Genomic DNA, 23,202 nt, shown 5'->3' with positions numbered 1-23,202 from the left:
AAATATATTAAGGAAACCCTGCCAGGTACATGTCAGAAAATCACACAGAAAATACTGGAGAAGCCAGCAGCTAAAGTTGAAAGGCTTTGGGGGAAAAATGGCCATCATCAGCTGCATAGACAAAAGTGATCCCATCTCAGAGGTTTCAGCTATTTAATTTTATTCTTTCAAATTTCTGTGCCAGTCTTTCCTGTCAGTCATTGCATTCTCAGAGGGAAAGGAATGTGAGGGCTTTGTTCTCTCTACTACTCTTACTCTGCTGCCCCGTATCTGTTCTTAAAAATTGCCCTCCTTCAAACGAAAATGAAGAGTAGGTGCATTTCTGAAGTTTTGTTCTGATGCTATTTGTAACAAAACTCACAAGATGAAGTGTGTAGTAAGAACTGAGAACAATCTCAGAATGTGATAGTGCATGAGCGACAGCTGGAACTTCTGATTCAGCATAGGTGGGGTTCCATTCCAGGCTGCCCAATGGGGTTGAGTTCATGCATTCATGTCGTGGCATTAAACTGTTAAAAACTAACCTTTCTGTTACAAAATTTTAAGACAACAAATCAGCTAGCTTTTTTTAATCATTGATAATTCTTTGGCCAGATAAGGAAGATGCCAACAGAATGAATTGTAACACCCTACTGACAATATTAGAATCTGGTATCTGGGTAACAGACCCAAAATAAAAGGAGTTTTATGGAACCATTAACAAGCTTTGAAGACTGGTGGTTACTTTCCAAGGAAGTCAGCATTAAACTTTTGGAATCAAAGCTCATTATTTCATTTTCTTTTTATCATGTGCAAATAATCATCATTTCCCTCCCCCGGCCCAAAATTTTATAATTCTCTCTTTTTAAAAACTGTCTCATTACTATTGTTTCTAAGCCAAGCCTGATTATTTTAAAAAGTTACTATGGTAAATCCCTCAACCTCTGTTGCCTATCTTTCTTCAAGAACCCAGGAATCATTCTGCCCACCCCTCTCCCTCCCTAACCACCACTTCCGGATGAAGTTTGTCACCAGATTGTCTTACTTCCACTCACTTAACTTTCTAGACCAATGGTGGTTCTCTAACCTGGCTGGCCATCTGTAAAATATGAAGAAGATTTTAAATTATAAAGATTCCTGCCTTATTTTTAATTCATTTAGGAGTTGTGTGTGGGCCCAGGAATCTATACTTTCATCAAGTTCTCAAGCCATTCCCCAGGTCTGGGTACTACTGACATTCGTTTACAACATTTATGTACCTTTTTCTCTCTACTTTGGAAGGTTGCTTGTGGTTGACTTTGCTATTTATCATAACATTAATGTTAATATATTTAAATTTTTATTTAATATATTAAGTGTATATTAAGAAATATTGATATATTTTCATATATATTTCCAGTGACATCCCCAGAGCCAGTTGAGTTTCTGTCTTGTTAATGGGCAGAGAGGGGAACTGACCTGTGGTACAGAGGAACTGGAGAGTTAGTTATGTTATTTCTGTCCTCAGGAAGATAGGACCTCACACCCGTAAGAGAGGTCGGAATGAAACTTCAAAGTAAGACAGAAAATGAAATGATTTAGGATTACCTTAAAATTAAAAAAAAGAATCTTAAATTCGTATCTGGGTTGACTGACAGGTCAAAATTTGGCTAAAGGCAATAGCGTCTACTTTGAGCTTTATTGGTTTTAAGGTTTGGGGAATTGTTCAGTTGCATGAAGGGTGTGACAAAAAGTTAATTTGCTTTTCATTTTCAGGTCATGTCCCCAAGCCATGTATCATCCCCCTCCTGTTGTCTTCTTTTGGTAGAAGACTGCTTAACACAGTCGCAGTATTTGATGGGACGGTCTATTCTGAGGTTTTCAGAACCAGGTCTTTAGGATCCCACCACAGGGTTCCCGATCACCTGCTGGGCCAAGAGATTTGCGAGCAGGGACTGTCTTGCCTTGTCTCGTCTTCATTTAGCTCCTGGCGGTTTTGTGTCCTCTCTCCAACTGGACCTTTATTTCCTGAGGCAACTTTATTTTCCTCTTCGAAGTTTCTGCCAGCTTTGTCAGCCGCGGTTCTGCCAGACAGGAGCAGTGGAGGGCAGGGATACCGGTGTAAAGATGTGGGAAAGGCCTGGTAGTGCAGGGCCTTTTCCAGAGAAGGAGAAACCAACCCAGATGCCCGCGGCGAAGCGTGGGGACTCTCAGACGCCAGCACGGAGGGGTTGAAGTAACCCTGACCACAGGTGGACGAGGTAGATTTTGAGCCTTTATGGTTTTGCTAGTTTCGTCTCCTGGAGAAAATGGTTCACTCGGAATATTGATTTCCTTGCAGTTTACCAAAGTCAGTGGCCCAGTGCTTTCTGAGGAAATCTACGCATAGTCTCTGCCTTTCTATCTTGCTTGAACTTTTCTGCCTGAGTTTCCCTGAGGCAGTATCGAGGCTCCACGCCAAATACAGTGAGGTCATGCAGAGCGAAAGGAAAAAAGACAGATGAATAACGCTTGGGTCAAAGCTGTTATTCATTGGTTGGGTGGCTCTGACCCCAGTCAAAAGCCAAGAGTATGAAAGTCCACGAAAAGATGTCTTATTATTAAAAAGAGATGAATATATAGTTCCCGTCTCAGGTCCTATTCTGAAATACAGCAATACAAATGCATTCTCTGACAGAAGAAAACCCTAACAAACTCACAGCGTGGGCTCCGTGGCTTAGTTGGTTAAAGCGCCTGTCTAGTAAACAGGAGATCCTGGGTTCGAATCCCAGCGGGGCCTCTCTAGGTGTGACCTGTCCGTTTCTCCGAGTGCATCTTTTGCTCTCTTAAAATTCGACTTTGGCGGGGTTTTTCCTACCAGCAGCCTACCAGCCACCCATTAATAGGTAGTTTCCAACGGCTTTGGAAACAAAATGGAACTGAGTTTGTTACATCCGCACAACGCAGGACTATATTAAGAAAGCAAAGAGCAGGACTGATTTTAGTGTACTGCCTATTTTCTTAATGTTTCCTATTGGAAATACATCTTCCCTTGGGATTTTCCTTGCAATGTTATCTCAGGTATCCCAATCCTAATTTCATGTAAAGAATTAAGAACAACTAATTGAAATTCAGAGAGGCACTGTAGACTCTGGGCGTGGATTTTAATACGAAACTCGCCAGTGCTCGAGATTATAATTCAATGATAGGTGTGTGGGAAGACTGAGAGTGGGTGTGGAGGTAAGATGTAATTAGCCCAAGAAATTTGTGAAAGCATAGAATGTCGATTTAATGTTGGTCAGGGCCGGCTGCATAATGTACGGGACCAGGGCAAAATGAAAATGTAGGGTCCCTTACCCAAAAAACAGGGAAAGATGCCGGTAAAGATAATAAAACATAAATTTAGCTTTTTTTCTTCCTCGCTCTCTCGACGTGTTATGGTATTTCTTAATTTGCCATTTGATGTCATTATTATTAAGGGAAAATAGCATCGTAAATTATAAGAACGAATTTTACTATTCATTAAAGATGAATCAAAATTCAAAACTCACAGGCCATTGCAGTCGCACGCATACGGGAGAAGCAAGGAATGCCGGACATTTCCTTTGCTCATGTGACATCAATTACAAGACCTCAATTTAAAGATTGGAGTTTCAGGTACTACGTCGCGGGAGTTGCTAAGATTGCCCCTCCTACCGGCTGTAGGCTGAAACACTCAGACTTGCCGAAACCAGGGATTGAACCAGGGACCTTTAGATCTTCAGTCTAATGCTCTCTCAGCTGAGCTATTTCGGGTCCTTAAATATAAACTTCTCTGACACATTTTTCAAAACTGAGATTGTTTTCAACCCGTTTTTAGAATGTTTCAGACTCTGCAAGTGTTGCTGTCTAATTGTCCAATATACTTACTCACCCCCAAAAGTTTGGAATGTCTTCCATGTATGGTGCTTGCATCCAATTCCTGGCAATGTGGGATGGTAGGTGGAGAGAGAAGTAATAGGGATTCTCTAGAAAGCCTCTCTGCTACTCCGACACAGCTCAGAAAATTACAGAAAAAAAAATTTAATTTCTTAGAGTCCCTTATTTTTTCTTCTTTTTGTTCGTTCTTGCATAATCTTCAAAGATGCTGAGAAACAGATTAATTTTTGTGAACGTGGGATCAGTTTTTTGTTTCCTGTTATGATTTCGAGTGATGATAAAAGGTGATAATTTCCTTTCTTTTATGTTCTTCCATCTACTCTGTCTTTTGGCCCAGGTGAGAAGGTCTTGGAGAGGACTGACCCGGCTGAGAAGAAACCACGAGCAGGAAAGGTAAAAATTTGGGTTTAGAATTTACTATTCTTTTTTTTTTGTTTTTAGAATTTACTATTCTTGAGCATAGACATCCACCAAAAAAATCTAATTTAAAAACTGTAGAAATAGTGGAGTTAACAGAATAAATTTTCTGACGAAAGAAAATAGCTTTGCCAAAGAATACGGAAAATGGGCATATTTCCTAATATATCAAAAAAAGAGTCCACTACTACTCGGGGGTGTAGCTCAGTGGTAGAGCGCATGCTTTGCATGTATGAGGCCCCGGGTTCAATCCCCGGCACCTCCACGAGCACTTCGTTTTCTGCTCCCCAATATATTGTATATTTTTACATTCCTTCAGCCCCGCGGAATCTGCTCTCCTACTTTTCCACCTTTCGTCACTTTTTTCCCCCTGCTCACATGGAAAGTAAACATGATTGCTGGGACAGCAGAAGGAATAAACAAGAGAAGGAAAAAAAAAAAAAAGAACAGGCTTATTCCACATCCGCGAATGTCCCCAATTTAACCAGCTTTTTCACCTGAACTACCATTTTACCATACTACTTAAGAGAAGGAAGATCCAAAGTAAGATGGGAAAAAAGAAAAAGAAAGAAACCCGTGTGCAATTTCTTTGGCCAGAATAACTAATCCTAAAGACAGTAGCCACGTGAAAAATTAGGGTGCTGTGAGCAGGATTCCAACCGTCCCTGGAAAAACACTTTGAACTGCAAACCAAATGCCTTAGACACACGACTATTCATGAACTTTTATCACATACCTGGAATAGAACACATGAATTCGAACAAGGACTTCTGTTTCTCCAGTAAGAGCCCAGAAAAAGACAAAATAAAGAAAGCCCCACCACCAACCTGCTTTAATTTTGGAGACAAAGTGATGTTCATCCCCTGCCCTAGAGAACACTTGACTTTCAGATAAATTCAAGTAATGGAGAGGTGTTGGTTTCTAAAAAGTCAGCCATCTCTTTGTTCCCTTCCCATCCTTTCCACTGAATTCTCAAAACGTTGAGAAGCAGATGCTCAGCAGCAAGTGGGTGCGGTGGAGGCAGGAGACGTTCCTTTTCAATAAACCAGACCCCATGGACAGTATTTCTGCTCAAAGGTTGTCCTTTGGGGACTGGTGGAATTGATGCTGTTTCCTTTTACAGACAGCTTAAGAGATCTGCAATTTCTGCAGAGATAATCACTTTATGTGGAAGCTGATGGCAGAAAATGAGACTTTTATTGGTCTTCTAAGGAAACTTTAGGACCATAACAATAACCAGTATAAATCAAAGAAGAATGAGATCAGCCTAGGAGCAATCTCATTTCTTTGTTTTTCACAAGCCCTAACAATAACCTCCTTATCTATTCGTCTTTTTTTTTTTGGCCGTGCCACGCAGCATTTTAATCCCGCGACGAGGGACTGAACCCGTGACTCCTGCAGTGGAAGCACCGAGTCTTAACCACTGGGCCGCCAGGGAAGTCCCGTTACCTACATGTCTGAATGCATAACTTTAAGTTCTCACTCTACCTACTCTTCGGAGTCTTTCTACTCCTAGCCACATATGTGTCCAAACTTGAGGTTCAGAGATGTCCACAGAATTCCAGATTCAGGTTATAATGTGTGTAGGTAGACATCCTCAAGAGGCCATCTTGTAGGCATTTAAAATATGTCATACCAAACCCCAAACTCAACGTTACCCCTTTATTACCCCATCTTATGCTCCCGACGCAAAAATAAATCAACAAACCAATAACAACAACAAACAGAATTCCCACCACTTCCCCTGTTTTTATTAGCTTTGTGAAAGGCATCACTGTCTGCATAATCCAATCTACCTGTAAGTCTTCCTAAGTACTAAGTATTGGACTCCAGTAAGAGTCCAAATCCTGTGTTGTTCTACCACGTTACATCAAATTTCTCCCTTACCTTTCGTCATTCAATTCACTGTTTTATTTGTCTAGCGGACCCTTGAAAGCACCTCCGAAGTTGTCTTTCAGTCTAGATTAAGACAGAGCAAAACATCACTGGACTGTATATATTTATGACTTTCTCATTCTATTGCTGCCCTGGATTTGCCCCTCAAGGTCCTGCTTTTCAGAAGCTAGTTGAAGCCAACGGCAGGATGTGAGAAGTGAAGGAACACCCTAACATGCTCTAAAGACCTTCCTAGAAGAAAGCCAAGTTCCATCTGGCTTCCAAATAAAAGTTGGAAACAGTGTAGGGGAAAAGGAAAAATGACTCCTCAATAAGAAGCAGGGCAATCATCAGTTATAGATTTACTGAAGTATAGGGTCTATCTGGTTGTGTAGCTCACTGGTAGAGCATAAGCTAAGCATGCAGGAGAATCCAGGTAATCTTGGACTCCATTATTGCTTTTCCCTTTCCTCACGAATACTATATTTCAAGAACACATCCAAATTTCCCCATCAAAAAAAATTCTTTAGTCATTTTTTTTCCCCTGCTCACATCCAAAGTAAATCCGTTACCCAAAAGATTGCTTTTAAGCTGATCTATTTCAACTCTATGACTCTGGCATCTACCAACCTAACTGCATCACCACAAGTAAGATAAGAAGAAATAAGAGAGTGAGCCCATGCTCCCTTTTGTTCCATATCACAGTTTACCCAGGAAAAGGAAAGAAAAAGATACAAAGGAAAGGAAAAGAGGTTCATAGTCAATTTTTGTTAATGGATTCCTTTGTGTTCTCGGCTCTGCCTATGTCAATTAAAAGACTGAAGACTGAGGAACAGAAAACCTACCCACTGATTTTCTCTCCTCACTCCCTCCCACACCCATTGTTGCTAGTAGTTGAAACTAATTACCACATGTGGCAGGATATCAAACACCAACTTTCTCAAAGTGAGGGAAAAAGGGAACAACATCTCTCAAGGGTTGCTGTGCTTTCCAAACTTGAAAGTGGAGAAAATTATTAGTGCTGATGATGACAGTAGAGATTTGGTCAACATAGCTTAGTTGGAAGAGCTCTAAAAGGCTGAACTAAAATCAGGATTCCCTCCCCATGATTTGAAAAGCCCACAGTTTGTGTCAAAACAAATTCTCCTTCCTGTAACATGTCACCCTAATACAAATGCTTCTGAATTCACTTTCTCAAGAAAAGGGCTTAGAAGGCTAAGGCAAGAAGAATTGGAATTGCGTGCCTCCAGTCGTCCCTGCCTTCACCAATAAACACTTATGTCCGGTATTTTCAAGCCATTAAATGAAAAGCTTCCTGGATTACTTCCATCAGTATTATATGAAGATCATGATAAAGAAGTATAGTTTAGGGCTTTGGACTCATGGAGGTCATTGGCCTTACACAAAGCTGAAAGCATCCCAGTGAGAAAAGAGCTATTACCTCTGCTCTTTCCCACGCGTCCAATACTATCAGCTTTGAGTTACCCAGGACCTCCTCGAATTTTCATGTTCTGAAGAATTGCAGGTTTTCCCACTGTGATAATGGGTTCCTTCAGGGAAAGCAGTTTGACAGTTGCTAGGTTCCCCAATGTTGTTTCGCTGCCTTGTGTTTGTCCTTTCATTCCCCCAGTCTAGAAAAATGTCACTTTTTTCTTTTTCTTTTCTTTTTTCTTTTTTTTTCTTTTGCTGTGCTGCGTGGCTTGCAGGATCCTAACTCCCCCACCAAGGACTGAAACTGCGCCCTCAGCAGCGAAAGCGTGAAGTCCTAACCACTGGACCACCAAGGGAATTCCCATGACAGCTTTTTTTTTAAGTTGATAGAACTTTAGATTTTTTTTAGTTGATAGAACTAAAGATTTTTTTTCCCCCTGAAATCCTTTGTAGACATAATCCTCAAGAGGTGGGGAGATGTGGAACCAGAACTGAAAACAATCTCAGAACATGTGGTGATGCGTGAGCAAACAATGAGTGTCAGCTGGATAAAGGATGTTCGTTGGCCGTCTTCCGACCCAACCTGGTGTGGAATTCAATTCGGCTGCCTCTGGGCTGAAAAGCACTTCATCTGAGCCAGTACTGCTGGAGATTTGTGTTGGAAATCCGTGACTTTTCCAGGCGAAAGAAAGTAATTTTCACGTAGTTTCTTCTGAGTGGACCTTGCAGCAGGCTAACAGAAGTAGGAAAGTCCTAGAATCAGAGACTGTGTCAGTCGGACTGTAACCTGAGTGAAGCCGCTAGACAATATCCAGTTTAGTAATTTCACAAATGGTGGGATTTAACCCAGTGGATTTTCTCCATTAGAAAATAAAGCCAATCTCAAAATAAAAGTAGTATTTTATAAATGATCCCCAAGGAGCTCCTGCAGGAGGGGGTGTAGCTCAGTGGTAGAGCGCGTGCTTCGCATGCACGAGGTCCTGGGTTCAACCCCCGGCTCCTCCATCTAGGTTTTTCCCTCATCCTCCCCTTTCATTTTTGTCATACATTTTGCCATGTTTCCTCTGCTCCCATTTAAAAAAATACGTAGTCCAATGGATTCCCTTCGATATTATACCATTTCTACTCCACGGGCCCTGGAGCAGGGAATCCGAGATAAGCAACGGAGGCGCAGGGCACAGACCCCAAGTATTTTTTGGTGAGTGAGTGGGTGGACGTTGGCCCAAGGTAAGGTGACATTTACCAAAGCCTTTGCCACGTGAACGTTTAAAACATGATTTGGAAGACTGAAGAACTAGCTCACGCTCGCTGGAATAGCTTAGATGAGCAAGTGACCAACGGATTTTAAAGGTTAGATCCTAGGTTTGGGCAGCACAGTCATTTGTATTCCATGTTAAATCAACTTCCACAGGAAATTTACACAAAATATATACTAGAAGACACCCACTAACTCCCCACCATCCCCTCAACCAAAACACCTAGCTGAAGTAAATCTCAGAAACCCTGCAAACAGCGGATTTAGATTCCTTACTTTCTACACTTCCTCGCTGAACTTCACTTTTCTGTTCTTAAATCATTAAATGAATTAACAACACCTCATGTAACACCACACTGATGTCCCAGAGGAAGATGTGGCCAAAGGTGTTTGGGTGGAAGTAAGAATAGATACATAATTTGCTTGTATTTAACAAAACAAGCAAACAAACAGAAACAACAAACAGAAACAACTCGTTTAAGAATCAGTACAAACTACAGAATATCATTGCTCTGCACTTTGTTCTCTGTGCAAGTCGCGTGTTGGGTGAATGCACAAAAACGGTTCCATTTTTCTTTACCAAAACCTTTGCATGATAACTTTTGTATTTGAAAAGGATGTTTTAAAACGTGAAGTCAAAAATTTTTAAATGACATCTATTTTCCCTCATTTGGAGAAACTAAAATCATGTTTCTTCTAGGTCCTTCAAGATCAAGAGAAAGCAGGGATCAGTCACAAGCTCAGCTTCCTCTGGGACTCAAACCCTGGACAGATGCTCAAACCAGCCAAGCCACTAAGCTCCCTTCCTACCAGGGCTATCTCTGGGCTGCCTCCATCCAAGTATGTTGTTGTCAAGCTGCTGTATAAACCATTTCAGGGCAAAGATTAAGTGAATGAGTTTTCCTTCTATTTCACTCTCATTCTCTAGACTTCTAACATGGGAGAGTAGACAAAGCAGTGAAAAACAGCTTAGACCACCTTTTCCCATTTTGCCAAACACGGATTCTCAGGACATTATTCCTTTTGCTCTTTAAGCCTCACTGTATTTAGCATGGAGCCCTCCTTCTGCCTTAGGGAATCTCTCAGGCAGCTGTCAAAAGCCATGAGACATAAGAAGTCCCCATAAAGAACAGTACTCTGGCCACTGTAACCCATGAGGGAATACATATTTTGGATCCGTTTTTCCAGGAGAAGGGAGTATCTAAACCCTAGGGCTGTGAATCCTCAGCCATGGCCATGCATAGCCCATGTTAACTCAAGTGGCTTCAGGCTGGAACTCTGAATTCCTTCTCCCGGTGGCCTCCACCAGAAGGCAGATCCCACGTCATCACATCGAGGGGCCCTGCACCTCTAATGCTTCTGGCTGTCAACCCCAGCTGGAAATGCTAGAACAAGGGTGCAAAGGGGCAGAACCTGAAAAGTTCCCTGGGGAATTTAGATCCAGCTGGAAAGAGAAAACAGGTCACTCTAGCAAACTCTGGAGCCCAGCGAAACTCCAAACTCTGGAGCCCTGCACCTCAGTGGTTTTGTCTTGGGGACTGTGCAGTTCTGTTTCTGAGATCCACAATGACGCTTAAGGGAGACACTTCGGAGGCTAAGCAAGAACGGCGAAGCAAATTAAACTTTTATAAGAACCTTCCCGCTCCAACCCGATGCTCTTGGACAAATACTCAAACCTCAGCCATCACAGAGATGCAAGGAATAGACACTTTCCTCCTGTTGCCAAAATCTGTGGTGACCAAAGGTGAGTTTTAGGAGTAATCCTAAATCATTGTGTCTTCTCTTTTACTTTTTCTCACGAGTGGGAAATCTGTATTTTCCTGAATATCGGAATCAATTACATATATATCAACTCTTCCATTCCTCCTCTGCTCCTCCCCCTCAAAAAAAAAAAAAAAAAAGCCCGAATGAGGCTTAGTTGGCTCTGGAAAGTCGCTGAAGTGGGCGCTTAGAGGCGAAACGACTTTTAAAAGTAACTTGATGAATAATATAGGCAGCCTGAAGCGACTCACCAACACAGAGATAAAAGGTTTTAGACTAGAATGCAATGTTCCCGAACCTGGGAAACCGTCGGATAACTTTGTAAATATACGTATGCCCATTTCTACCTTGTAGCTCCTGAGTGCACTCAGAATCACGGGATGGGGGGGTGGGGTGGAGATCTATAGGATGGAAATGCCTCCCCAGATGATTTTGTTGATCATCCAGGTTTGAGAACTGTTAATCAAGAAAGTGGAGCTGCGGGAACTGAAGTGAGCTGCTTGGAAACAACTAGCCTGGAGGAAGTGGTGAAACAGAATGAAAGGAGAGACGGGAAGGGAAAGTGAAGGAGAAGGTGAAGCAGCAGGTGATGAAGAAAGTGGATGGGGGTGGGGTGGGGTAGGAGGAGGCAGGTGGCTGCGGTTGGGGAGGGGGAACTAAAAGAGGAAAGGGCGAAAGAAGGCTTGGGACTAGGTCTTTACGATGCCCACTATTTGGTTGGCCCGGGAGGTAATTTGCGCCCGCGTTGCCTCTGTTTCCTCTGCTCCCTCTAGGGATGCAGGAAACCAGAAGGTTATCTTCCTCCTAAGGGAAGCGGGCTTAAAAGCGTTTGTGCCACAGGAAGGAGCAACGCTTTTTGCCCGAGTCTGGCTTTGAGAGAGACTAGCTGCCCTTTCCAACACTGGAAATAACTTCTTCAACTACGGATTTTGGAAGCCTCTGAGTTTCGTGAGAAGCGTCTTTCCCATGGACAGTATCTTAAACACTCCTTCACCAAGAAAAACCTGGGAACACAGAGCTCCATGGTTGGTGATTGCACCGACCTTTTGCTGCCCAACCAAGGTTCGGTGTGTGGTGAAAGCGCAGGGGCGAGTGGGGGAAGGAAAAGGAGAAGGAAAATTTCCTCTGGAGCCCGCAGCCTGTCCATTGACACAAACCAGCTGAGAGGAAGACGGGATGGGAGGTGGGAGGGGTAATCTAAAAGAATTTTCCCAAAGGCCCCCTTCCCCCTTTTCTCTTTCAGTCTGTCTTTTTCTTCCCTGCTTCTTAATAATAATGAAAAAAATGCAGCAAAGGAGAATGGACCCTACGTGGCATACTCGGTGCTCCGCCTTCAGGAGACTGATTCTGAGCGAGCAGTTTCTGTACTTAACTTGGTTCCTGGCTTTATTGTACTGAAGTAGTCAGGTTGGGAGATCCAAGGAATGTCAAGGCCCATAGTCACATGATTAACCGAAGGCTACAAAAGTTAAGGTCTACACAAAGAAAACCGAGAAGGACCTCAGCTGTGAGGGAGTTGAGGACAAATGGAGGTGCTGGGGATTGAACCCAGGGCCTCGTGCATGCTAAGCACGCGCTCTACCACTGAGCTACACCCCCCCACACCGTAAGTTCATTTTCCTATTGTCCCATGTTATTTATTTATCACTGTATGACGGTGTTGGCAAGCCAAAGTCCATTATGTTCAGTTCCTCTGTTTCTGAAACCTCGGGACTGACTCCTGTCTCACAGCTAGGGCAGGAAAAAGAGAAATGCATTCTGGACCGAAAAACCCTTAGGTCTTCCCACAATCCTCCTCCCCATCACGAACTTTTAGCCAACTGCCTCTTGTGTCAGTTCTAGTCCACCACGAGGGAGAGTCCCAGAACTGAATCTTCTGTTATGTCTTTAGATTCTCCCTTCTTTAGAAAGTCCTCCTCTGCCCACGAAGCTGCCAAAAATGCAAAACGTAGCGCTGGGGATACAAAGGCGCGCTCCGTGAGTGCAGCCGAGGGAATGTAGGTCCAGGTGTGAAGTTAAGACAAGAGGTGAATTAATTCACAATACTTGACCGAAACAAAGAGCGACAAGTATGTGTCTCAGGCAGACTTGCGTGCTCTTGCAAACTACTGCATTCGGCATCTGCACTCGGGACGTGACAGCAGCTTTGTTACGGCGACGCTATTGCTCTGGTTTTGCAGACAACACAAGAGTGGCGGCAGACAGAGGTAAGAGTAGAAATGTGGGCGCTCCTGTTGTTACAGCATCACATTATTTGCGCAAGGAGGAGAGCGCAAGGGAAGCTGCGCGCAACCTGCGAAACGAATTCGCTGTCTGTAAACCTTCCCTATGCCTGGAACAAGTCTGAAAATTTCATCAGTACCCAGGGCGCAGAACGTCGACACCTCCCACCTTTAGGTAAACATTGGTGCGACTGTTAAGCTAGGTAAGATTTTTGGATAAAATCCTAAACCTTCTGTCAGGAGAGGGAATGGGGAGGAGAGGACAGGTACCGACTGGGATGGGTTATACTATCACCATACTAGAAAGACGAGCGGCTGGGAAGTGGAATAAGCAGAAGAGGTGTTGGAGAAGGGAGAGTGGCCTGGTTCTTGGAAGGGAAAAGGATGAAGCCAATGAAGGGGAAGAAAAGAGGCAGCAGAGGAAGAAGATAGAAGAGTTTGGAGATGGGTCTCAATGGAGAGGCTCGGAGGTAGAAAGTGACCAAGCCTGGCACTTCTGCTACACTTTCTGCAGGCCCTCGGGAAGAGAAGAAGGCTCCTTCCTAAGGTAAGTGATTTGAAAGCGTGTGTCCCACAAAAAGATACGTCCCGTTTTGCCCAAGATTTTGTGACTCTGAGAGTGCCTTGCTCCACTTTCTGTCACAGCAAACACAGGCTGAGCATCTTCAAGAGCGCACCTGTGGTTGCATATCTCTGGAGCAGTAGACTCCGGTATTAGAGATTTTAGAAAGTCGACGTTATACGTAACCCGATGCAGCGTTGAGTTTAGAAACAAATTCCAAACGCAGTTTTGTGTTTGGGCATTTCAACTGCCATCAGCTAGTTTTTAGCGTGTTTGGCTTTAAAATACAAGGGAAAGAGTGGAAGGAAAAGGTTAAGCAGTGACTAAACGTTTTTGGTTTGAATAGATTCTTACTGAAACCTTCGTACTCTTGGGTAGCTCAATTGGACCTGTATCAGGCCCTTAGTCTGAGGACCCAGGATTCACGACCCGGTTCTGGTGTAGACTCTTTCACCTTCCCCATAATTTCATGTATACATACATACACAAAAGCCTACTGAAGCCAGCTTTCGTTTGGAGCACGTTACTAATCACATGCTTATTCTTTTGTTTTAGCCTCTGTTGAATGTTATTTAAAATCATCATAGAAATCAGACAGTGGCATAGGTCCTATAAGTCACCCTCCTGTTGAATGTGGGCGCTAACCGGTACAAGAGCTCTGTTAGAAATGCATTCACTCTCTGCAGCAAAACCTTTGCTCTAAATCCTTTTAAATGCTCTCTTCTCTTGTATATCTAAAAGAGAGATCATTTTATTTTATAAAAAGAGTTTAACTTTAGAACAGTTGTAGATATAGAGAAAAATGGAGAGGACATTACAGAGAGTTCCCCTATACCCTGCATTCAGTTTCCCATATCGTTAACAGCTTACAGTAGGATGATACATTTGCCAAGTTAATGAACTCAAATTGATACATTTTTAAAAATGGAATCTACAATCTATTCAGATTTCCTTAGTTTTGCCTAATATACTTTTTCTGTTCCAGAATATTGAACCAGAGATGCAAGAGAGGATCTAGTTTAATGATTTTTACATTGGTGAAATTTATCTCAGTGGACTTTCCCTTGCCAACTTTCAGTTTCTCAAAACCATCCAAAAATGGCACTGATATGTTATGAAGAATTTCTAGGGCAAGGTGATTTTTAGTGTTAAGCAGGTGCCTTCCACATACAAGGTCTTGAGTAAAACCCCTGTAATTCCATGTGTGTTCTTTACTCTGTAACCCAATCCTTCTTGCACCTTTTCATTCATTTTCTCATGATTTCCCCGCTCATACGAAAAGAAAACCAATGATTCAGTGCATTGCCTTTACAGCTGTTCCAGTTCTATTCCATAGACCTTGGTTCCACATAGGGTGGTTGTTTTTGTAAAAGGAAGATGGGATGGGAGAGGAAAAGTGCGGGGGGGGGTGGGGAGTCCATCCTAAATCTCCACCAAAAAAAAAAAAAAAGAGGCCCAGGGTATTCCCTGGCGGTCCAGTGGTTAGGACTCTGCACTTTCACTGCTGAGGACGCAGGGTCAATCCCTGCAATCCACACTATGAAGCCAAAAAAGGAAAAAAAAAAAAAACCAGTTAAGAAAAAGAGGCCTACCCCAACATTAAGAGGAAGTTCACCTTCAGTACAGGGAAAAAAGATGGAAAGAAGAGGGAAAATAAAGAACCTGACAGACATTTTTGTTGAGTCTCATAATTTTTGAGTCATGAAATAGACAGTAGATGGAGGAACAGAGATGCTTCCCACTGAAATTCCCTACCCCTCTTCCTCAATTACTTTCAGCAATGTTTTGTTGTTTTCAGTGTACAAGTCTTTCACCTCTTTGGTTAAATTTTTCCTAGGTATTTTATTTTTGCAGATGCTATTGTAAATGGAATTGTTTTTTAAATTTCCTTTTCAGATTGTTCATTGCTAGTGTAGGGAAAAACAACTTACTTTTGTGTGTTAATCTTATGTCTTGCAGTTTAGCTGAATGTGCCTGTGCTCCTGGACTTTACTTTGTTGGAAGGTTCTTGATTACTGATTCAATCTCTACCTGTTACAAGTTTGTTCAGATTTGCTAAGTAGGAAGCTATGCTGAATGTAGAAGGAGGATCCCTCTGCCAGGTGAATTTCTCAAATATTGGTGCCCTGTATTTATAACGAAGGCAAATAGTAGAAAGGTTAGAGAATAATCCACTTATTAGCTTTGAATAAATTCTCAGGATAAGTTGAATTCCTGAGCTGGATAGTTCAGTTGACAAGCATCAGACTCTCACTATGAGGGTCCAGACTGCAAGTGCATGTTCAGGGTTTAGTATCTCCCCTAGCCCTCCAAGCACATATTCTTAACTCCTAGATAGAAACTCTTTGAAACCCAGCTTTCTCCAGAGAAATGTTTGCAGTCAACTTTTCTTCCCCTTCCTATCCTTTTCTTGGCCACTGTCTACCAGTTCTACAGAAGGATTCTGAGCCAGAAAATCCAGGGTCATTATGGTATCAATAACTATACATGCATTAGTATTTCACTACTGGGTATTATCTGGTGATTAGATGCCAATGACAAAACGCAAGGTATCGGTAATTAGTGGGCATACTAATTTTGGTTTTTTAAGACTCTTGCCTCATTTCAGGTTTTCTTCTCAAGGCCAGCCCTTAGAAAGTCAAATGAAAAGGATTCCGTTTCTTGCCTAGCAATAAGCAACGACCACGAAGGGACTCGAACCCTCAATCTTCTGATCCGGAATCAGATGCCTTATCCATTAGGCCACGTAGCCAGTTGGTAAATGTCTGTATTCAAACCTGAAAGCTGAAACGTGGTAGGTTTCTGTTTTCAAATTTCTAACTTCATTGGAAAGAAGATCTCATTAATAACATTCCTGACCCAAAGGGAATAAAACTGCATCAAGTTCCTGACAACAGTTACTTAAAATTAATAAATGGTGAGGCGATCAGAAGTGACACAGCCTTTGAAGGCTTTCTTACCTAAGTCTGATGCAAGTTAATGATGATGCAAGTTCAGTGGAGAAATATGAGCCAAGAAGTAAAGTCTGCAATGAAGGGATGATGATAGCGTAAGGAGAGGGAGCTTCTGAGTTTGGTACGTTCTGACCTGTTCCATCTCAAAGATACAATGGCGCATCCTCCAGGGAGAAAAGTCTGTAAGCTCAAACAGGAGCAGTGGGGGGTAAGAGCTACGGCCTGGACTGAATGAGCCTGGTTAGACCAAGGAAGTGCCTTCTGCTGTTTCCTATGAAATTGTTTTAGTTAAACCTCTTTCCTTCTTGAAATGGGTTCAATGAGAAGCATAGATTGGATAATGGTCCCTTGCTGTTTTCCTGTTTGGAGAGCTACTGGCTCCAGTAGAAGCTGAAGAATGTAAATCCACACCACGTTGGGCAGAATGCCTGGCCAGCATGAGCTGTTCCACCTGGTTCCCACCCTCCCGTCAGCTAGCTCCAAGACTCCCTTGCCAAAGGAATGTTTGGGGGCAATTTCATCCATCAACAGAAAGGGACCCATTATGGAACACTTTCTTGCATCTTCAATTTCCTCCTCCTTCAACTCTCTTTCCCTCTGTCTACAAAGGCTGCAAGAAATATGTACAAGACAATGCAGAGGGAGAGAAACAGAAATAGTGTGAATGTTGCCTGGAGAAATTTAGGTGAGGTACTTGGCAAGAAATGAAACCCTCTTTGTCTAGCAATGTAGTCTGAAACTTGGCAATGCTTTGTCTAGGGGATGCAGCATCTCTGGTTCTGAAAACCTAGAGAAGGAAGACAAAGAAGAGAAGAGGAAGGAAAATGTTCCTAACGATTATAACCTCTCTCTCAAACAGAATCTTCTTAGCAATGAGGAAAATCCAAGAAATCTGACTTGGGAACTAATACATGAAAGATAAAACGAATTGTCCAAATGTGTGAAGATAGATAAGATACTACGGGAAAAGCTAACATTGTGGGCCTGGATAGCTCAGTCGGTAGAGCATCAGACTTTTAATCTGAGGGTCCAGGGTTCAAGTCCCTGTTCAGGCGTACTGCCTCTGTTTTATCTTTATTCATACAGGAAGAGTTGGGGGAAATGATATCCTGATTTTACACTGATTGAAACTTTGCTCATTGCTTTATAGGTGTGAAATGATTATGTGATAAATTTACCAACCCCAAGGGACAGTCTTGGGAAGTCATTTGGAATAGGGATTGCTGACCTGAAGATATGGATTTTATGTGGTTGCTTTATAGGTGTGAAATGATTACATGATAAATTTACCAACCCCAAGGGACAGTCTTGGGAAGTCATTTGGAATAGGGATTGCTGACCTGAAGATATGGATTTTATGTGGTTTTTAGAAGAGAGTCTCTTTCATCAGTTGACTGGGGAAAAAATCAACCAAGACTTCTGAACTCTTAAAAACAAAGGGAGAAAAAGGACTTGAAACCAGAGACACATAGCACTTTACCCGTATAGAGAAACAATTCAAATGACAGCGGCTATCTATCTCATCAGAAAACATAGAGGTCAGAAAGAGTGGTACAACATTTTCCAAGTGCTTAAAGAACAGAATTATAAAAAAAAAAAAAAAAAAAGAACAGAATTATCAATCCAGAATACAATATCCGGAGAAAATATCTTTCGGGAATGAAAAGAAAATCAATATATTCTCAGATAAAGGAAAACTAAGATAATTTGCTGCCAGAGAACTACCTTAAAAGAATGACTACAGTAAGTTCTCCAAACAGAAAGGAAATGATAGAGAAGGAATATTGAATATCAGGAAGGAAGAAAAAAACATGATAAGCAAAAAAACATGGTAAGTACAATACACTTTCCTTGTCTTGAGCTTTTAAAATTATGTTTGAAAGTTGAAGCAAAAGTATAACACTGTCTGATGTGGTTCTAAATGTATGTGAAAGAAATAGTTAAGACAGTCATATTACAAGTGAGGAATAGTAAAGTGACAGAAAGGGAGGTAAGGTTGCTACATTTCACATGAACTGGTAAAATGGTACACCAGTACAGTCTAAGTTAAATAGCTATAATGGAATTCTTACAGTAATGACTTTTAAAAATCTATACAAAAGGATACAATAAATAATGGTATAGATAAATGAATATGGAATTCCAAAATATATACAAGTAGTCCATAAAAAGGCAACAAAAAAAGAGAGAAGTGAACAATAAGAATAACAGAGAACAAACAGAAAACAAAAAAAATAAAATGCCGGACTTAAGCCCTACATACCAATAATTACATTAAATGTAAATAGTCTAAATGCACTAATTAAACCCACAGGGTAGATTAGAAAACATGACCAAACTATATGCTGTCTGTCTACAAAAAAATTCACCTCAAATATAACCTGTAAATATATAGGCAGTTTGAAGTTAGGAAGATTAAAAAAAAAGGCATGTCATGCAAACATCAATAAAAAGACAGCAGGAGTAGCTATATTAATGTCAAATAAAGTCAGTTTCATAACAAAGAAAATTATCAGAGGCAGAGAAGGACATCATATAATGATACAAGTGCCCATCTACCAAGAAGGACATAGTAATCCAAAATACGTATGCACCAAACAACAGAGCTGCAAAATATGTGAAGGAAAAAAAAATCTGATAAAACTGAAAGATAAAATATGCAAATCCACTTGAAAAATGCCATCAGCCACCGGAATCCAATCAACATAGAATGGTTCATCCAATACAAGCAGAGTATAGATTCTTTTCAAATCCATCAGAACGTATTCCAAGATAGAACATATCCTGGGACATAGAATAACCCTCAACAAATCTAATAGAATTGAAAGATACAGTGTGTTCTCTGACCACAGTGCACATTAGTCACAGAAAGATAAGAGGCAGATATTCAAACACTTGGAAACTAAACAGCACAGCTCTAAATAACCCACAGAATAAAGAGGAATCTCAATGGAGATTTAAAAATAAATAGAATGAAATAAAAATACAATGTATCAAAATTTCTGATACACTAAGACAGCACTAAAAATTTCTGATACTTATTAAAACAGCACTGAGAAGGAAATTTATAGCACTCAGTGCATACAAGAAAAGAAAAATCACAAGTTAGTCATCTAAGTTTTCACTGAGATAGCCAAGGGGAAAAAGAGCAGAAGAAACCTAAGGCAAACAAAAGGAAGAAACTAATAAAAACAATACCCTTGTCAACGCCTGGGCCAGCACCATGGTTGGGAAATCCGGCATCGGTTTGTCTCCCGGGCTTTTGCAGCTCTGGTTCTGAGACGCACAGAGACCAAGTTGGGGACAAGAACAGACAGCAGGATGCTGCATCGATTTTTGCCCCTCTTAGTATATACGGAATCCTTTTCTTGAATGAAAGAACACCAGGGGGGAGGTTCAGCCGCTGGGCCCGACGTGCAAAATGAGCTCGCCGGTTGCCAAATTAGTTCTTGAGATCTCATTGTCCCTGTGGAAAGGGGAGACGCTTCCCACCTTCAGCCAAAATTTGTTCCGACAGTCAACTCAGGTACTAGGTTTGGAGGAAATTCTGAATTATCTCTGATGGGCTAAGCCAGAAATCGACCTTGTTTAAAAGCTCCCCCCGATGATTCTGAAAGTCAGCCAGGTTTGGCAGTTCTCGGCTTTAGAGACTCCAAGACGAGTGGGCTGATATCTTTGGGAAAGTTAACACCAGGAGGGAGATTAGTGCGAGAGCAGAATACAGGTAACGATAACGAAAGGCAGGCGTGGAGTCCGCGGCTTCAGCGGCCACAGGAAGGTGGAGGAGGAAAAAAGTGGACGAGTGCTTAGGTTGGCGTTAGTTTCAGATGGGCGGAGAGGCGGTTAGTTACGCGTCTCTGCTGCGCTTCCTCTGGGTACGCGGGGAACAAGCAGGTCCATTCCCGGTGAAAGAAGTGAGCTGAGACCGCTTTCCCGAAGGAAGATCCCCTTCGTTTTGTCCGACTGTCGCGGTTTTCAGAGAGCCTCGCTGCTCTTTCCGTGGTTGGAGCACTTGAGAGAAGTCCTGCGGTTGAGTTTCTGATTTTAGTGTATCGCGGTGGTATTGGAGGTTTCAGACCGCGCGGCAGGGAGGCCACAGTGTCCGGATCCCCACGTGCTAGTGGTAGAAGAGCGCAAGGTAGAAACAGGGACCGCCTTTGTCTTTAGACTTCACCATCTGAGCTATACGTAGGAGTGAGTGTTTTTGTTGTTGTTGTTTGTTTAATGTGTTGAGCTTGGAATGCAAGACATGGAAGATAAGAGGGGTAAGGTAGTAACCAAGTATTTTTAATTTGAAATGGTTTTCAGAGGCTGAACTCTAGATAGTTCGGTGTGTAGGTTGTCATGACTTTAATCTCAGGGCCAAGATTTCGAGACTGTTCCTGTTGGCATCCCGTTCTTTCTCCCACTTCCTTTTTGTCTTTCTTCTGCTTGTTGAAGTCGTCTTGGTGAGGTCGAGGCTCACAGCAAGAGAGGAGGGACTTCACCAGAATCCATTGGGTTATGTTTTTCCTTTGTATGTGTACAGGACTATAACGGGAAAAAAAGGGTTAGGAGAACTAAATCTGTATTCCTTGAGGTTTGAGGGAAAAGTGAAACCAAGGCTTGGAGATGCCGGGGATCGAACCCGGGGCCTCATGCATGCAAAGCATGCGCTCTTCCACTGAGCTACACCCCCTCCCCGACAGGTTTCCTGATAATACTTCTTTGGGAATAAATTTTATTTCCTGAGGCTCTGGATCCTTGGGTGTCTAGGCGGCAGAGGAACCAAAGAAGGATACTGATGCTTTGGAGTATAGAACTTGAAGTGGAAGGCAAAAGATTGGAAACCTGTGTCAGATAACCAAAAGAAGTTGACACCATAGCTTTAAAACATAGTTGGGGTCTCCTATTATGCTTGGCAAGAGATCAAATCAAGTCCCAGTTTTTAGACCTTTTGATTTCCTCCAGATATGTCTTAAGCTGAGACACAAGGCCATTGAAATTCAGCTTCTTTCCGGCCTAAAATGCTTCATAATCTTGGTTGTTTGCTCCATTGGAATATTAAGGACCAGATTTGATGGAGGAAAGCCACAGGCAGTAAAAAACCCTAGAACGATGCATTCAACATTGCAATGTAAGGGGCTCTTTTTCTTTTCTAATCTAGGCACCCAGCTAATTTAGCAGGCCCCGCCAATAATCCAAAATCTCTTCTTCATAAGCATTCATAAGGCATGAATGAAACAACAGCTTCAGGGATGGAGAGGAATATTAAATTATGAGAGCGAGACCAAAGACAAATAGCCGCAAGACATTAGGGATAAAGGGGAAAAAAGGTATTTATTTATGTGTTTGTTTGTTTGTTCATGCATTTATTTAGGGAGGGAAAAAAGCTATGTCATTACCAAACAGAAGAAAGTGCAGAAAAGGGGTAGGTTTTAAAAATTCTTTTGGAAATGGGAGGAAGTTTGGAAGACGGAGAAGATGGGCAAGCCTTGCTCATGTTAAATTCAAGATCTATGTGGTGCACACTTGTGAGAATGTTACATGGTGAAATCACACAATTACCCCTGCCTCCAGATTTGGATTTGTGAGTGATCAGTAGATACAACTATGTGGAGGATGGATAAAGACAGAAAAGTATTCTCATTAGTGATATTCGTAGGAAAATAAATTTGCTCCCGGACATCTCTTGAACCCTGGGATTTATTGTGGTTAAGGCTGTGTTCTTTGAAATATATAAAAAGACTGCAAGAGAACCCATTTCCTGGCACCAGATTTCCAGTGGCTAACCCTTTCTCCTTCTGGTTTGCTCATTTATGGACTTTTGCCAATATTCATAAAATAACATTGAGTTCCTTTTGAAGCTGAAAGAATATGGTTTGTCTGACAGATTTGTTCTTTCAGTTGGCTCATGAAATTTTTAGCCCATGAAGTGCTTAGGAGGATATCTTGACTGTCTGATGTTGTAAAATATTAGGTTTATGATGCTTTCCAATATTAGGAAGGTTTTCAGACACACTGCTTGGTCATAATTTTGTGTTACACCTGGTGAAAACTGCATGTCTATTGGGGTCTCAGGAATTCATAATAATAAGGTATGCCTTTTTTTTTTCTTTTTGCCCCATGAACAAAGTGGGGATTTTAAAATTAAATATTTAGAGTTATAAAAATTGTTGAGTAACTATGTTGTACACCTGAAACTAATATGATATTGTAAATCAACTATACTTCAATTTTTTAAAAGTCTACAGCCATCTTCAGACTATGGATTCATTTAATACAGAATTCTTATCAGGAATTAAACTTCTAAATTGAGTGACAGAACACACTCATGCCATATATACTCAATTCAGAAAATCTGAAAATCTATGATGTGTATGTTTAACCCTGCACTGTCCAAAATGGTAGCCACTAGCCACTTTGAGTATTGAACACTTAAAAATGGAGATGTGCTGTAAGTGGAAAATATATATCAGGCCTCAAAGACTTAATATGATATTTAAAATGTAAACTATATCACTAATAATTTTTTGATTGACTATTTAAATGATGTTTTTGATACACCAAGTTATTTAAATATTCTTCTTCAATGAAGGCCACTTATTTTTATCTTTTATGTGACTACTAGAAAATGTAAAGTTACCAAAGTGACTCATTTATGGCTTTATTATATTGCTATTTGACATCCCTAGCTACAGAAGACATGACATGTTTAGATGCTGTTCTGGGAACACCAGAACCAAGGAATATAGAGCACAGTCTACCAGTTTCCTACTATGTGTGGACATGACACAAAGCATTCACTTGCATGATCTCCTTTGGTATTTACAGTATCCCTTTTTACATAGACATCATTAGCCTCATTTTTTAGATATTGAATGTGAGGCT

The 23,202-nt window shown here is 41.6% G+C and overlaps 1 long non-coding RNA gene and 8 other non-coding genes across 9 annotated transcripts in view; 4 read left to right on the top strand and 5 right to left on the bottom strand.

Moving 5' to 3' along the window:
* The first annotated feature begins 2,663 nt into the window (after window positions 1–2,663).
* On the top strand, window positions 2,664–2,737 carry TRNAT-AGU (transfer RNA threonine (anticodon AGU)). Its single transcript has one exon. It is a non-coding gene; the product is annotated as a tRNA-Thr (tRNA).
* Window positions 2,738–3,659: 922 nt separating this feature from the next.
* On the bottom strand, window positions 3,660–3,732 carry TRNAF-GAA (transfer RNA phenylalanine (anticodon GAA)). Its single transcript has one exon. It is a non-coding gene; the product is annotated as a tRNA-Phe (tRNA).
* A 733-nt stretch (window positions 3,733–4,465) lies between these two features.
* On the top strand, window positions 4,466–4,537 carry TRNAA-UGC (transfer RNA alanine (anticodon UGC)). Its single transcript has one exon. It is a non-coding gene; the product is annotated as a tRNA-Ala (tRNA).
* A 3,974-nt stretch (window positions 4,538–8,511) lies between these two features.
* On the top strand, window positions 8,512–8,583 carry TRNAA-CGC (transfer RNA alanine (anticodon CGC)). Its single transcript has one exon. It is a non-coding gene; the product is annotated as a tRNA-Ala (tRNA).
* Window positions 8,584–12,121: 3,538 nt separating this feature from the next.
* TRNAA-AGC (transfer RNA alanine (anticodon AGC)) lies at window positions 12,122–12,193 on the bottom strand. The gene has a single exon. It is a non-coding gene; the product is annotated as a tRNA-Ala (tRNA).
* Window positions 12,194–16,057: 3,864 nt separating this feature from the next.
* TRNAR-CCG (transfer RNA arginine (anticodon CCG)) lies at window positions 16,058–16,130 on the bottom strand. Its single transcript has one exon. It is a non-coding gene; the product is annotated as a tRNA-Arg (tRNA).
* A 1,184-nt stretch (window positions 16,131–17,314) lies between these two features.
* On the top strand, window positions 17,315–17,387 carry TRNAK-UUU (transfer RNA lysine (anticodon UUU)). Its single transcript has one exon. It is a non-coding gene; the product is annotated as a tRNA-Lys (tRNA).
* Window positions 17,388–20,729: 3,342 nt separating this feature from the next.
* LOC132598137 (uncharacterized) overlaps window positions 20,730–23,202 on the bottom strand; it is a 35,934-nt gene continuing 33,461 nt past the window's right edge. The window contains exon 5 of the long non-coding RNA XR_009565880.1: window positions 20,730–20,862. This is a non-coding gene — a long non-coding RNA (uncharacterized lncRNA). The remainder of the gene's footprint in view (window positions 20,863–23,202) is intronic.
* On the bottom strand, window positions 20,939–21,010 carry TRNAA-UGC (transfer RNA alanine (anticodon UGC)). The gene has a single exon. It is a non-coding gene; the product is annotated as a tRNA-Ala (tRNA).

This window comes from Globicephala melas, chromosome 11 (genome assembly GCF_963455315.2).
Source record: "Globicephala melas chromosome 11, mGloMel1.2, whole genome shotgun sequence".
Classification (NCBI taxonomy): Eukaryota; Metazoa; Chordata; class Mammalia; order Artiodactyla; family Delphinidae; genus Globicephala; species Globicephala melas.
This window is presented reverse-complemented; position numbering and strand designations above follow the sequence as displayed.